Below are 15,793 nucleotides of genomic sequence, written 5' to 3'. Positions count from 1 at the left end.
TGCAATCAGTAATTCTTAATATCATCACATAGGTGTATGGTCATCATTTCTCAGTACATATGCATCGATTTAGAGAAAGAAATAGCATGACAACAGAAAAAGAAATAAAGTGATAACACAGAGAAAACACAAATAAAAATAAAACGTACAAAAATATATAAGAGAAAGAAAAAAAAAACAAAAAAAATCTATAGATCAGATGCAGCTTCATTCAGCGTTCCAACATAATTACATTACAGTTAGGCAGTATTGTGCTGACCATTTTTTTTTTTTTTTTTTTAGACATCATACCATTCTACATATGCAATCAATAATTCTTAACATCATCACATAGATGCATGATCATCGTTTCTTAGTACATTTGCATCGGTTTAGAAGAACTAGCAGTATAACAGAAAAAAATATAGAATGTTAATATAGAGAAAAAAATAAAAGTAATAATAATAAGAACAAAACAAACAAAACAAAACAAAACAAGAACCTATCGCTCGGATGCAGCTTCGTTCAGTATTTTAACATGATTACTTTACAATTAGGTATTATTGTGCTGTCCATTTTTGAGTTTTTGTATCTAGTCCTATTGCACAGTCTGTATTCCATCAGCTCCAATTACCCATTATCTTACCCTGTTTCTAACTCCTGCTGAACTCTGTTACCAATGACATATTCCAAGTTTATTCTCGAGTGTCGATTCACATCATTGGGACCATACAGTATTTGTCTTTTAGTTTTTGGCTAGACTCACTCAGCATAATGTTCTCTAGGTCCATCCATGTTATTACACGCTTCATAAGTTTATCCTGCCTTAAAGCTGCATAATATTCCATCGTATGTATATACCAGAGTTTGTTTAGCCACTCCTCTGTTGATGGACATTTTGGCTGTTTCCATCTCTTTGCAATTATAAATAACGCTGCTATAAACATTGGTGTGCAAATGTCTGTTTGAGTTTTTGCCCTTAATTCCTTTGAGTAGATTCCCAGCAATGGTATTGCTGGGTTGTATGGCAATTCTATATTCAGCTTTTTGAGGAACCGCCAAACTGTTTTCCATAGTGGTTGCACCATTTGGCATTCCCACCAACAGTGGATAAGTGTGCCTCTTTCGCCGCATCCTCTCCAGCACTTGTCATTTTCTGTTTTGTTGATAATGGCCATTCTGGTGGGTGTGAGATGATATCTCATTGTGGTTTTGATTTGCATTTCTCTAATGGCCAGGGACATTGAGCATCTTTTCATGTGTCTTTTGGCCATTTGTATTTCCTCCTCTGAGAGGTGTCTATTCAAGTCTTTTTCCCATTTTGTAATTGGGTTGGCTATCTTTTTGTTGTTGAGTTGAACAATCTCATTATAAATTCTGGATACTAGACCTTTATCTGATATGTCGTTTCCAAATATTGATTCCCATTGTGTAGGCTGTCTTTCAACTTTCTTGATAAAGTTCTTTGATGCACAAAAGTGTTTAATTTTGAGGAGTTCCCATTTATTTATTTCCTTCTTCAGTGCTCTTGCTTTAGGTGTAAGGTCCATAAAACCGCCTCCAATTGTAAGATTCATAAGATATCTCCCGACATTTTCCTCTAACTGTTCTATGGTCTTAGACCTAATGTTTAGATCTTTGATCCATTTTGAGTTAACTTTTGTGTAGGGTGTGAGATATGGGTCTTCTTTCATTCTTTTGCATATGGATATCCAGTTCTCTAGGCACCATTTATTGAAGAGACTGTTCTGTCCCAGGTGAGTTGGCTTGACTGCCTTATCAAAGATCAAATGTCCATAGATGAGAGGGTCTATATCTGAGCACTCTATTCGACTCCATTGGTCGATATATCTATCTTTATGCCAATACCATGCTGTTTTGACCACTGTGGCTTCATAATATGCCTTAAAGTCAGGCAGTGCAAGACCTCCAGCTTGGTTTTTTTTCCTCAAGATGTTTTTAGCAATTCGGGGCACCCTGCCCTTCCAGATAAATTTGCTTATTGGTTTTTCTATTTCTGAAAAATACGTTGTTGGGATTTTGATTGGTATTGCATTGAATCTGTAAATCAATTTAGGTAGGATTGACATCTTAACTATATTTAGTCTTCCAATCCATGAACACGGTATGCCCTTCCATCTGTTTAGGTCTTCTGTGATTTCTTTTAGCAGTTTTTTGTAGTTTTCTTTATATAGGTTTTTTGTCTCTTTAGTTAAATTTATTCCTAGGTATTTTATTCTTTTAGTTGTAATTGTAAATAGGATTCGTTTCTTGATTTCCCCCTCCGCTTGTTCATTGCTAGTGTATAAAAATGCTACAGATTTTTGAATGTTGATCTTGTAACCTGCTACTTTGCTGTACTCATTTATTAGCTCTAGTAGTTTTGTTGTGGATTTTTCCGGGTTTTCGACGTATAGTATCATATCATCTGCAAACAGTGAGAGTTTTACTTCTTCCTTTCCAATTTTGATGCCTTGTATTTCTTTTTCTTGTCTAATTGCTCTGGCTAGAACCTCCAACACAATGTTGAATAATAGTGGTGATAGTGGACATCCTTGTCTTGTTCCTGATCTTAGGGGGAACGTTTTCAATTTTTCCCCATTTTTGATCTATTGATTATAATATCAAGCAATACTCTTGTTGGCTGCCCATCTATCTTACCTCTAGGAACACCATGACCTACCTATTTTGCATTTCCATAAACCTCTTACAGGTTAGTATCTCCTAGATTCCATTTAGACATTTCTGGCTAATTTGGCAATTTTGCTTACATTGGATTATTCTTGCTGCCATCTGGCCTTGCTTTTCTGAGATCTTATCCATCTTGCAGCTAGGGAGCTAAGTTCTATAATAACATCTCTCAGAGTCAGCTGCAGCCTGCAAAGAACAGATACAATAATGTGATACTCCCTTTTCCTGCTCATTTTGTATTGCCTGGTAAACAAAGTGCCCTTGGGTTCTCCCAAGGAAGATAGATGCCTTTGTGGGTTTTCCAGTCTTAAAGAGAAGATCCATTCTAGCACACACACTCCTCTGAGCCTTCTGATCTCATTCTCTACAATCTGCTGTGGAAATTCTGGCATCTCTACTTCATTTAATGTGAGCCACAACTTTTTTTTTTTAGAGCAGCTTTATTGAAATATAATTCACCTACCATGTAACTCAACCATTTTTTTTTTTTTTTAAAGGAAAGACAGAGAGAAGGAAGGAAGGATAGAAGGAAGGAAGGAAGGAAGAAAGGGAAACATCTTTAAACATTTTCTTGTTTTTATTGTATTCTGTTTCTCCGTTTTTGTTACATGGGCTGGGGCCGGGAATCGAACCGAGGTCCTCCGGCATAGCAGGCAAGCACTTTGCCCGCTGAGCCACCGCGGCCCGCCAAAGAATTCTCGGTAGCTTTTTTTTTTTTTTTTTTGAATGTACTTTTTAAGCTATGTTTTTTTTTTTCCACATGGGCAGGCACCGGGAATTGAACCTGGGTCCTCTGGCATGGCAGGCGAGAACTCTGCCTGCTGAGCCACTGTGGCCCGCTCAACCATTTTTAAAGTGCACAATTCAATGTATTTTTTTAGTATAGTCAGACTTGTTCAATGATCACCACAACCAATTTTAGAATATCTTAATCATCTCAAAAACAGTTTTAGAAAATTTTCATCATTCCATACCCAATCATTTCTCTTGAGTTTTTTTTACTTTTAAATTATATAGTATAATATAAACACATGAAGCAAAGAAATAAAAAAGCAGTAGTGTTTGAAGTACTCTTCAACGAGTAGTTACAGGACTGGTGTGAGGGTTCTACCCAGTTTGTCATCGGCTACCATACCATACTGTACCATACCATACCATACCATCATCTCAGATTTTTCCTTCTAGCTGCTCCAGAATATAGGAAGCTAGAAGGAATGCATTCTTTTTTATTATAACAATCAACTTTCTTCTTTTTTTTTAGTGAAAAATAATATATATACAAAAAAGCAGTAAATTTCAAAGCACAGCACCACAATTAGTTGTAGAATATATTCCAGAGTTTGGCATGGGTTACAATTCCACAATTTTAGGTTTTTACTTCTAGCTGTTCTAAGACACTGGAGACTAAAAGAGATATCAATTTAATGATTCAGCAATCATATTCATTTGTTAAATTTTATCTTCTCTGCATAATTCCACCATCACGTTTTATCTTTCTATCCCTCTCTTTAGGGGTATTTGGGCTATGGCCATTCTAACTTTTTCATGTTGGAAGGGACTGTCAATAATATGCTGTAGGGAGATGGAACTAGCTCATCTTCTGGAGAGGTTGGGCCCTTTAGGTTTTAGGACTTAGCTGGTCCAGGGACCCATCTGGAGGTTGTAGGTTTCTGGAAATTTACTCTAGTGCATGGAACCCTTGTGGAATCCTATATATTGCCCTAGGTGTTCTTTAGGATTGGCTGGAATGGTCCTGCCTGTACTTCAGCAAGTTATGATAGGTAGGAATGTCCAACTGAAACTTGCCTAAGAGCAACCTCGAGAGTAGCCTCTTGACTCTATTTGAACTCTCCCTACCACTGATAATTTATTAGTTACACTTCTTTCCCCCCTTTTGGTCAGGATTGAATTGTTGATCCCATGGTGCCAGGGCAAGAGTCATCCCTGGGAGTCATCTTCCATGCCACCAAGGAGACTTTCAAACCTGGATGTCATGTCCCATGTGGGGGTAGGGGTAGCAATGATTCCATTTGTAGAGTTGGGCTTACAGAGCATGAGGCCACATCTGAGCAACAAAAGAGGTCCTCCAGAAGTAACTCCTAGGCATACTGTTATTGAGTTTTAAGAGTTTCTTTTTCTTTTCTTTTTTGCATATTCTAGAAACAAGTCACTTACCAGGTGCTATATGATTTGCAAATATTTTCTCCCATTCTGAGTTGTATTTTCATATTTTTGATGGTGTTCTTTGCACAAATGTTTTTAAATCTAATTTAGTCCAATTTATATATTTGTCCTATTGCTACTTGTGTTTTTGGTGTCATATTTAAGAAACCAATGTCTAATCAAATGTCACAAAGATTTATGTACATATTTTCTCCTAAGAGTTTAATATTTTTAGCTCTTACATTTAAATTTTGATCCAATTTAAAAATTTTTGATCCATTTTGATATGATGCTGGTATATGGTATGAGGTAAATGTCCAACATCATTCTTTTACATGTGTATATCCAGTTTTCCAAGCATTATTTATTGAAAAGACTATCTTCATATATTGAATTTTCTTGGCACTGTTGTTGAAATTCAATTGACCATAAACATGAACATTGATTTCTGTACTCTTAATTCTATTCCATTGATCTATATGTCTTTCCTTATGCCAATATCACACTGTCTTGATACTCTAGTTTCATAGTTTCCTTTGAAATTTGTTTAGTGTTAACAATCAAGTGTGTTCTCTTATTCAGGAATGTTTTAGGTATTCTGGGTACTTTGAATTTACATATGAATTTTTTTTTTTATATATGGGCAGGCACTGGGAAACGAACCTGGGTCCTCTGGCATGGCAAGCAAGCATTCTTGCCTGCTGAGCCACCGTGGCCCACCCTACATATGAATTTTAAGATGAGTTTGTCAATTTCTGCAAAGAAGTCAACTGGTATTTGCTAGAGACTATGTTGATCAAGTTTGGGATATTGCCATCTAAACATCTGATCCTTGAACATAAAATGTCTTTCCATTTATTTAGATCTTTGTTTTGTAACATTGTGATGTAGTTTAAATTTTTGTAGTATATGTTTTGCATTTCTTTTGTTAAATTTATTCCTAATAAAATCCTAAGTATTTTATTCTTTTTAATGCTATTGTAAATGGAATTGTTTTTTTAGTATCATATTTGGAATGTTCATCCAAAGTATATTGAAATACAGTTAGTTTTGGTATACCGATCTTATGTTCCTGCAACCTTGCTGAACTCATTTATGAGTTCTAATAGTTATTTAGTAGGTTTCTTAGAATCCTCTCTAAAATCGTGTCAACTGCAGATAGAGATAGCATTATTCTTCTTTTCTAATAGGTATGCTTTTTTACTTCATTTCCTTGCCTGGCTCCGGCTAGAACCTCCAGTAAAATGTTAAATGGAAGTGGCAAGAATGGAGATTCTTGTCTTAAACTGTTGTTTTTAGGGAGACAGCATGAAGTCTTTCATCATTAAGTTTGATGTTATCTGTAGTTTTTTTTTTTTAAATAGATGTAAGGATATTTCCTTTTATTCCTAGTTTGTTGAGTGCTTTTATTATGAAAAGGTGTTGGATTGTGTCAAATGCTTTTTCTGTCTATTGATATGATCATGTGGGTTTTGTATTTTATTCTATTAATATGATGCACTACATGTTAAACCAATCTTGCAATACTGGGATAAATGCTAATTGGTCATGGTGTAGCATTCTTTTTACATGTTTCTGAATTTTGTTTACTGGTATTTTGTTGAGGATTTCTGTATCTGTTTCATAAGATATATTGATCCCTAGTTTTCTTTTCTTGCAATATCTGTCTGGTTTTGGTATCAGAGTAATACTGGCTTAATAATTGAGTTGGGAAGTGTTCCAATCTCTTCCATTTTTTGAAAGAGTTTGTGAAGAATTGGCATTAGTTATTCTTTTAATGTTTGCTAGAATTCACTAGTAGGGCCATTTGAGCCTAGGCTTTTCCTTGCATGTAGTATTTTATTATAACTAATTCAATAGCTTTACTTGTTATAGTCTGTTCCAATTTTCAATTTATTGTTGAGTCAGCTTCATGGTTTGTTTCTTTGTAGGAATACGTCCATTTCATCCAAGTAATCTACTTTATTGGCATAAATTGTTCACAGTATTGCCTTACAATCTTTCTTATTTCTGAAGATCTATAGTAATGTTTCTTCTTTCCTTTCTGATTTTAGTAACTTAAGTCTTCTCTTTTTCTTTTTGAGTTTAACTGAAGAGCTGTCAATTTTATCTTTTCAGAGAACCATACTACGGGTTCATTGATTTTCTGTATTGTTTCACTATTCTTTTTTTTATTATTAATAAAAAAAAATTAACTAACACAACATTTAGAAATCATTCCATTCTACATATGCAATCAGTAATTCTTAATATCATCACATAGGTGTATGGTCATCATTTCTTAGTACATATGCATCGATTTAGAGAAAGAAATAGCAAGACAACAGAAAAAGAAATAAAATGATAATATATAGAGAAAATAAAAATAAAAATAAAAAGTACAAAAATATATAAGAAAAAAACTATAGCTCAGATGCAGCTTCATTCAGTGTTTTAACATAATTACATTACAATTAGGTAGTATTGTGCTGACCATTTTTTTTTTTTTAGAAATCATACCATTCTACATATGCAATCAGTAATTCTTAACATCATCACATAGATGCATGATCATCGTTTCTTAGTACATTTGCATCGGTTTAGAAGAACTAGCAATATAACTGAAAAAGATATAGAATGTTAATATAGAGAAAAAAAATAAAAGTAATAATAGTAAGAACAAAACAAAACAAAACAAAACAAAACAAAAACCTATAGCTCGGATGCAGCTTCATTCAGTGTTTTAACATGATTACTTTACAATTAGGTATTATTGTGCTGTCCATTTTTGAGTTTTTGTATCTAGTCCTATTGCACAGTCTGTATTCCATCAGCTCCAATTACCCATTATCTTACCCTGTTTCTCACTCCTGCTGAACTCTGTTACCAATGACATATTCCAAGTTTATTCTCGAGTGTCGATTCACATCATTGGGACCATACAGTATTTGTCTTTTAGTTTTTGGCTAGACTCACTCAGCATAATGTTCTCTAGGTCCATCCATGTTATTATATGCTTCATAAGTTTATCCTGCCTTAAAGCTGCATAATATTCCATCGTATGTATATACCACAGTTTGTTTAGCCACTCGTCTGTTGATGGACATTTTGGCTGTTTCCATCTCTTTGCAATTGTAAATAACGCTGCTATAAACATTGGTGTGCAAATGTCCGTTTGAGTTTTTGCCCTTAATTCCTTTGAGTAGATTCCCAGCAATGGTATTGCTGGGTCGTATGGCAATTCTATATTCAGCTTTTTGAGGAACCGCCAAACTGCCTTCCACAGTGGTTGCACCATTTGACATTCCCACCAACAGTGGATAAGTGTGCCTCTTTCTCCGCATCCTCTCCAGCACTTGTCATTTTCTGTTTTGTTGATAATGGCCATTCTGGTGGGTGTGAGATGATATCTCATTGTGGTTTTGATTTGCATTTCTCTAATGGCCAGGGACATTGAGCATCTCTTCATGTGCCTTTTGGCCATTTGTATTTCCTCCTCTGAGAGGTGTCTATTCAAGTCTTTTTCCCATTTTGTAATTGGGTTGGCTGTCTTTTTGTTGTTGAGTTGAACAATCTCATTATAAATTCTGGATACTAGACCTTTATCTGATATTTCGTTTCCAAATATTGTCTCCCATTGTGTAGGCTGTCTTTCTACTTTCTTGATGAAGTTCTTTGATGCACAAAAGTGTTTAATTTTGAGGAGTTCCCATTTATTTATTTCCTTCTTCAGTGCTCTTGCTTTAGGTTTAAGGTCCATAAAACTGCCTCCAATTGTAAGATTCATAAGATATCTCCCGACATTTTCCTCTAACTGTTCTATGGTCTTAGACCTAATGTTTAGATCTTTGATCCATTTTGAGTTAACTTTTGTGTAGGGTGTGAGATATGGGTCTTCTTTCATTCTTTTGCATATGGATATCCAGTTCTCTAGGCACCATTTATTGAAGAGACTGTTCTGTCCCAGGTGAGTTGGCTTGACTGCCTTATCAAAGATCAAATGTCCATAGATGAGAGGATCTATATCTGAGCACTCTATTCGATTCCATTGGTCGATATATGTATCTTTATGCCAATACCATGCTGTTTTGACTACTGTGGCTTCATAATATGCCTTAAAGTCAGGCAGTGCAAGACCTCCAGCTTCGTTTTTTTTCCTCAAGATGTTTTTAGCAATTCGGGGCACCCTGCCCTTCCAGATAAATTTGCTTATTGGTTTTTCTATTTCTGAAAAATACGTTGTTGGGATTTTGATTGGTATTGCATTGAATCTGTAAATCAATTTAGGTAGGATTGACATCTTAACTATATTTAGTCTTCCAATCCATGAACACGGTATGCCCTTCCATCTGTTTAGGTCTTCTGTGATTTCTTTTAGCAGTTTTTTGTAGTTTTCTTTATATAGGTTTTTTGTCTCTTTAGTTAAATTTATTCCTAGGTATTTTATTCTTTTAGTTGCAATTGTAAATGGGATTCGTTTCTTGATTTTCCCCTCCGCTTGTTCATTGCTAGTGTATAGAAATGCTACAGATTTTTGAATGTTGATCTTGTAACCTGCTACTCTGCTGTCCTCATTTATTAGCTCTAGTAGTTTTGTTGTGGATTTTTCCGGGTTTTCGACGTATAGTATCATATCGTCTGCAAACAGTGATAGTTTTACTTCTTCCTTTCCAATTTTGATGCCTTGTATTTCTTTTTCTTGTCTAATTGCTCTGGCCAGAACCTCCAACACAATGTTGAATAATAGTGGTGATAGTGGACATCCTTGTCTTGTTCCTGATCTTAGGGGAAAAGTTTTCAATTTTTCCCCATTAAGGATGATATTAGCTGTGGATTTTTCATATATTCCCTCTATCATTTTAAGGAAGTTCCCTTGTATTCCTATCCTTTGAAGTGTTTTCAACAGGAAAGGATGTTGAATCTTGTCAAATGCGTTCTCTGCATCAATTGAGATGATCATGTGATTTTTCTGCTTTGATTTGTTGATATGGTGTATTACATTAATTGATTGTCTTATGTTGAACCATCCTTGCATACCTGGGATGAATCCTACTTGGTCATGATGAATAATTCTTTTAATGTGTTGTTGGATACGATTTGCTAGAATTTTATTGAGGATTTTTGCATCTATATTCATTAGAGAGATCGGCCTGTAGTTTTCTTTTCTTGTAATATCTTTGCCTGGTTTTGGTATGAGGGTAATGTTGGCTTCATAGAATGAATTGGGTAGTTTTCCCTCCGCTTTGATTTTTTTGAAGAATTTGAGAAGAGTTGGTACTAATTCTTTCTGGAATGTTTGATAGAATTCACATGTGAAGCCGTCTGGTCCTGGACTTTTCTTCTTAGGAAGCTTTTGAATGACTGATTCAATTTCTTTACTTGTGATTGGTTTGTTGAAGTCATCTATGTCTTCTTGAGTCAAAATTGGTTGTTCATGTCTTTCCAGGAACCCGTCCATTTCCTCTAAATTCTTGTATTTATTAGCGTAAAGTTGTTCATAGTATCCTGTTATTACCTCCTTTATTTCTGTGAGGTCAGTAGTTATGTCTCCTCTTCACTACCCGTTTTTTGTTAATTTCCACTCTAATGTTAATTTTTCTTCCTTTTGCTAGCTTTTGGTTTAGATTCCTCTTAACTTTTCCCATGCCTTATGGTGGAAGGTTAGATTATTGATTTGTGATCTTCTTTCTTGCTTAATATAGGTATTTATGGCTATAAATGTTCCTCTAAATTTTAGTAGAATACCAAAAGTTTTGGTATGTTGTGTCTTCATTTTTATTCAACTAAAGTAATTTCTAATTCCTGTTTTTATTTATACTTTGCCTTGTTGGCTATTTAGAAATGTGTTATATAATTTCCACATATTCTTGCATTTTCCAAATTTCTTTCTGGTATTGATTTCTAATTTCATTCCATTTTGTTTGGATAACACTCTTTTACAATTTCAATCTGTGAAATTTATTGAGATTTCTTTTAGCCTAGCAATGGACTATCCTGGAGAATGTTCCATGTTCAATTCCAAAGAATGTATATTTCACTGTTTGGGTTGTAGTATTATACTGATATCTGTTAGGTCCAGTTGGTTTATAGCATCATTTAAGTCTTCTACTTCTTGCTGATCTTCTCCCTAGTTGTTCTATCCATTACTAAAAGTGGGGTATTGAAGTCTCCAATTGTTGTTGTTGAATTGGCTATTTCTCCCACAATTCTATCAGCTTTTTCTTGTGCATTTTGGTGCTCTGTTATTAGACGCATGATGTTTATAATTGTTATATCTTCTTGATGGATTGTCCCCTTTACCATTATGAAATGCCCTTATTTATCCCTACCAACATTTTAAAAGTCTGTTTTGTCTGATATTAGTTTAGCCCATCTAGCTTTCTTGTGGTTGCTGTTTGCATGATGTATATTTTTCCACCTATTAAATTTTTATCTTTTGTAACTTTGAATCTCATGTGTGTCTACTCTAAATAGAATATAGGTGGATCTTGTTTTTTATCTAGTCAGACAATCTCTGCATTTTGGCTGTATTGTTTAATTGATTTACACAAGATGTTGATATAGTTGGATTTTTGACCACCATTTTACTTTTTGTTTTGTCTCATGTCTTTTGTTCCTCTGCTCCTCCTTTACTTCTTCTTTTGTATTAAGCACATATTTTTCTAGTGAAACATTTTAATCCTTTATTGATTTTTTCATTATGCTTTTTAGTATTTTCTTAGTGGTTGCTCTAGAGTTTATCATATACATCTTCAAATAATCTACCCCAGATTTATATTAACTTACTTTCAGTGAGACATAGAAATGTTACTCTGATATAGCTTTATTCCCTCTGCCCTTTTTGTGCTTATTATGCATATAATATCTAAATATGTTACAAACGAAACAACACATTTGAATAGTTATTACTTTATGTTATTTATTTATTTATTTATTTTGTTTTTTGTTTTCTTTTTTTGGTACGGGCAGTCATTGGGAATCAAACCCAGGTCTCTGGCATGGCAGGCAAGAACTCTGCCACTGGGCCACCAATGCCTGCCTGCTTTATGCTATTTTGAAAGTTTCTATTGCTATGTCTTCAAGGTCACTGATCTTTTATTTTGCATTATGGGATCTATCATTAAACTCCCCTAGCATCTAGTATATTTTTCATCTTAGACATTGCATTTTTATTTCTAGAAGTCTGATTTTGGTTTTGTTTCTATGCCAGTTTGAAACTATTATGTACCCCAGAAAAGTCATGTTTTAATCTTATTCAATCTGTGGGGCAGCCATTTCTTTTAATTCTCATTTAATATTGTAGGGTAGAAACTCCTGATCAGATCATCTCCACTAGATATGGCTCCATCCATTCAAGGTGGGTTTTGATTAGTTTACCAGAATCCTTTAAAAGGGGAAACATTCTGGAGAAACCTCACATGCAGAAGTTTGGAGAACAGTTGCTTCAGAGCTGACAGAGGCACAGATGTTTGGAGATGCTTGGTGTGCTGACAGAGAAAACAGATGCCTAGACATGGGCAGAGAGTCAAACAAACATGCCATATGCCTTCCTATGAGATGCTAAGCAAGTCAGAACCTGGAGAGAGCCAAGGGAAGCCAAGAGATGAAAGCTAGCCCTAGAGAAACAAAGTAAGGAACCCCCACAGGAACAGAAGCTGAAAGCAATGGAGCCCAGAGACCTGGACCCAGGGGCAAGGGACCAGCAGAAGCCAGCTACATGCCTTCTCAGTTGACAAAGGTGTTCTGGATAGTATCAGCCTTTCTTAGGAGAAGGTAACCTCTTGTTGGTGCCTTAATTTGAACATTTTCTCAGCCTTAGAACTGAAAACTTGTAGCTTATTAAATTCCCTTTATAAAAGCTGTTTCATTTATGATACATTGCATTCTGGTAGCTTAAGAAACTAATACAGTTTCTTTCATGTATCTTTTGTCTTGCATAACTTTTTTTTTGTATGCAATATGGCAGGGTCACGGTTCACTTTTTTTCCATGTGAGTATCCCATTATTGCAGCACCATTTGTTGAATTTTTTGTATTGTTTATTTTTGCTTATTTGTTTGTTTTGGGAAGTGCTCGGACTGGGAATCAAACTTGGATCTCCTAAATAGCAAGTGAGAGTTCTACCATTGAACTACCCTTGCCACCCCCCTTACCTTGCATAACTTTTGAACATATGGAATACACTTTTAATAACAGTTTGTTATTATTGTCTGTAATTCTAACATCTGTGTCAGTTCTGGGTTAGTTTAGATTTATTGCTTTTCTCTCCCTTATAGATTGTATTTTCTTGGTTTCTTTGCATGCCTGGTTATTTGGTTATTTATTATTTGATTTGAGACATGATTTTAACTTGCTGGACACTGGTTATTTTTGTATTCCATATATATTCCTAAGCTTTTACTTCTGGGACATACTAAGTTTTTGGAAGCTCTTCAGTTCTTTTATTCCCCCTAAACAAATAACCCATCCCCCAACCTCTTTCCCCTTATTCCCTGGTAACCTCTAATCTACTTTCTGTCTCTACAAATTTGCTATTTCTAATCTTCTCTTGTAAATTACATCATTCAATATGTGTGTTTGTGTCTTGCTTATTTCACTGAGCATAATCATTTCCCATTCTTCCACATTATAGCATCTCATAATTTTGTTTTTTCTTATGGCCGAATAACCCATTATGTTTATGTGCCACATTTTGTTCGTATATTCATTTGTTTTCACCTTTTGGCAATTACCAATAATGCTGCTATAAACTCTGGTTTGCAACTATCTGTGTGAGACCCAATTTTCAGTTTTCCTTGAGTAAAAGTGGAATTGCCAGACATTTGGTATCTTTTTCAGGAATTTTAATATTGTTTTTCACAGTGGTTGCATTATTTTACAACCCCATCTATAATGCACTGAAGTTTCAATTTCTCTGCAACTTCCCCACACTTAGTATTTTCTGTATTCTAATAATAGCCATCTTTGGGGGATGTGAAGTAGTATCTCATTGTGGTTTTCATTTGCATCTCCCTAATGGCTAAGGATATTGAGCCTTTTTTCACATGCTCTTTGGGCATTCATATGTCTTATTTGGAAAAATGTCTATGTAAGTTCTTTGCCTATTTTTAAATTGAGTTGTCTTTTTATTGTTACATTGTTAAGCCCTTATCCAAAACATGGTTTACAACTCTTTTTTAACATAGTTTCATTAAGAAATATTCACACAGCATACAAGCCATCAAAATTATGCAATCACTGGCTTACAGTATCATTACATAGTGTAACTCATTTTTTCCCCATTCTATAGGCTGCCTTTTCACTTCCTTGATAAATTCCTTTGATGCCAAAAACCTCTTAATTTTGACAAAGTCAGATTTATCTATTGTTTCTTGTGCTTTTGGTGCCATATCTAAAAAACCCATTGACAAATCCCCGGTATGAAGATTTACCCCATGTTATATTATGTGAGTCAGAGGCATTTGTGCCCAATAGCAGTGGTCATGGTTCCCATAAGGGACCAAACCTAGAGTGGGATACTGTTACTGGCTGTGTAGCCTCAAACCTGGTTCTGTGGCTGTCCCCAACATAAAATGATCCTTCACTTTCACATATATACATTCCATTATGTTTAAATTAGGACAGGGTTCAGTCCTTGTTCCTTTCTTTTCTGTAGGTAATCACTCCCTTGATGATCTCATCCATTCTCAAGGCTTTAAACATCATTTAAATATGATCTCTCAAATCTATTTTTCCATCCCAGACCCTTCTCCTAAATTCCCGACCCATATAAAGTAACTGCCAACTTGACAATCTCACTTGCATTTCTGACAGACATCTCAGATTCAACTTTTCCTAAACTTAATTTCTCTGATGGTTCTTCCTCAAACATACTTCTTCCAGTCTTCCCACCTCCATCTTTTTATTTACAGTCTGAACCGTGATATCCCCCTTGACTCCTGCTTCTCTCATAACTAAAATTTAATCCATTAGGAAATCCTGAAAAGCCTATCTTCAAACTACATCCAGAATCCAACTTCCCACTATTCTCACTGTCCATACCCTAGGCAATGTAACTGTTTCCAGGCTGGAATACTGCATGACTTTCCTACTCGTTTCCCTACAACTGAAGGGGGAAGGACAATGGAGCAGTGAAGATGGCCCAGCTGAGGAGTGACCCAGTCAAAGCCCAGGATGTCCTGAACACTGACTCATCCACCCTTGATTCCTCACAGCCGTCTCCTGTCCCCACCTGCAACACTAGCCACTGCAAACGGGGGTTCTGGAAGGGTCTCAGGGCTTCCATTTAAGTCCTTTCTCACATTTTTAGGAATCTTCTTCTCCTTTAACTAACCCATCAATCCCACCTCATGGCAGGAATTTGAAAAAACAAACTCACACCCAGATTTCCATTTTCACAGCAAGGGAGGAGGGGCAAATCAGATCAGAAAAGTCAATCTGGGCAGGGAACACAGGTCAGTGTGGGGTGGTGGTCTTGCTGGCAGGGGCAAGCTAATCTCCCATATCCTCACATTAATCTAATAGAAATGAAGAAACATTCAGATGCCAATTGCAGAAAGAGAGGTCAGGCTCCTTGAAGTCATACAGTGTATGTGCGGGGTGCTGTGTGTGAAAGAATCTTGTATCACTCAGTCCCACATAAGGAATCTATCATGTGCTATAAAAGAAAATAATTAAGAACAAATTCAGGCCCATCATTTTAAGTTTTTACATTATGAATATCCCATTGCACCTTCAAAATGTCCCAAAATAGGGAATCCACATGCCTTAACCAGGCGTGTCCTCTCTGACCCAATCTCTCTCCCATTTCAGGCCCTCCAGGGTCTCACCTTTATAAGCCATGAGAGACCCATCAAAGCCCTGGTCACTGTTGCTGCCTGGGGGAAGAATAAAAACAGGATCTGGTCAGAGCCCCCAGGGCAGATGTGAGAAAAGGAGGAATTATGGGGTGGATGAGCTGCCCTATGGGCTCCCCCAAGGTT

The 15,793-nt window shown here is 35.8% G+C and overlaps 1 pseudogene across 1 annotated transcript in view; it reads right to left on the bottom strand.

Annotated features, from left to right (window-relative positions):
* The window catches only part of LOC143684328 (mitochondrial nicotinamide adenine dinucleotide transporter SLC25A51-like), a 32,909-nt pseudogene extending 17,218 nt beyond the window's left edge, over positions 1 to 15,691 (bottom strand). The window contains exon 1 of the transcript XR_013175989.1: positions 15,641 to 15,691. The product of XR_013175989.1 is annotated as a mitochondrial nicotinamide adenine dinucleotide transporter SLC25A51-like (transcript). The remainder of the gene's footprint in view (positions 1 to 15,640) is intronic.
* Positions 15,692 to 15,793: the final 102 nt, after the last annotated feature.

Source organism: Tamandua tetradactyla, chromosome 5, assembly GCF_023851605.1.
Source record: "Tamandua tetradactyla isolate mTamTet1 chromosome 5, mTamTet1.pri, whole genome shotgun sequence".
Classification (NCBI taxonomy): domain Eukaryota; kingdom Metazoa; phylum Chordata; class Mammalia; order Pilosa; family Myrmecophagidae; genus Tamandua; species Tamandua tetradactyla.
Note: the sequence above shows the minus strand (reverse complement) of the source record. Positions and strands in the feature narration are given on the sequence as shown.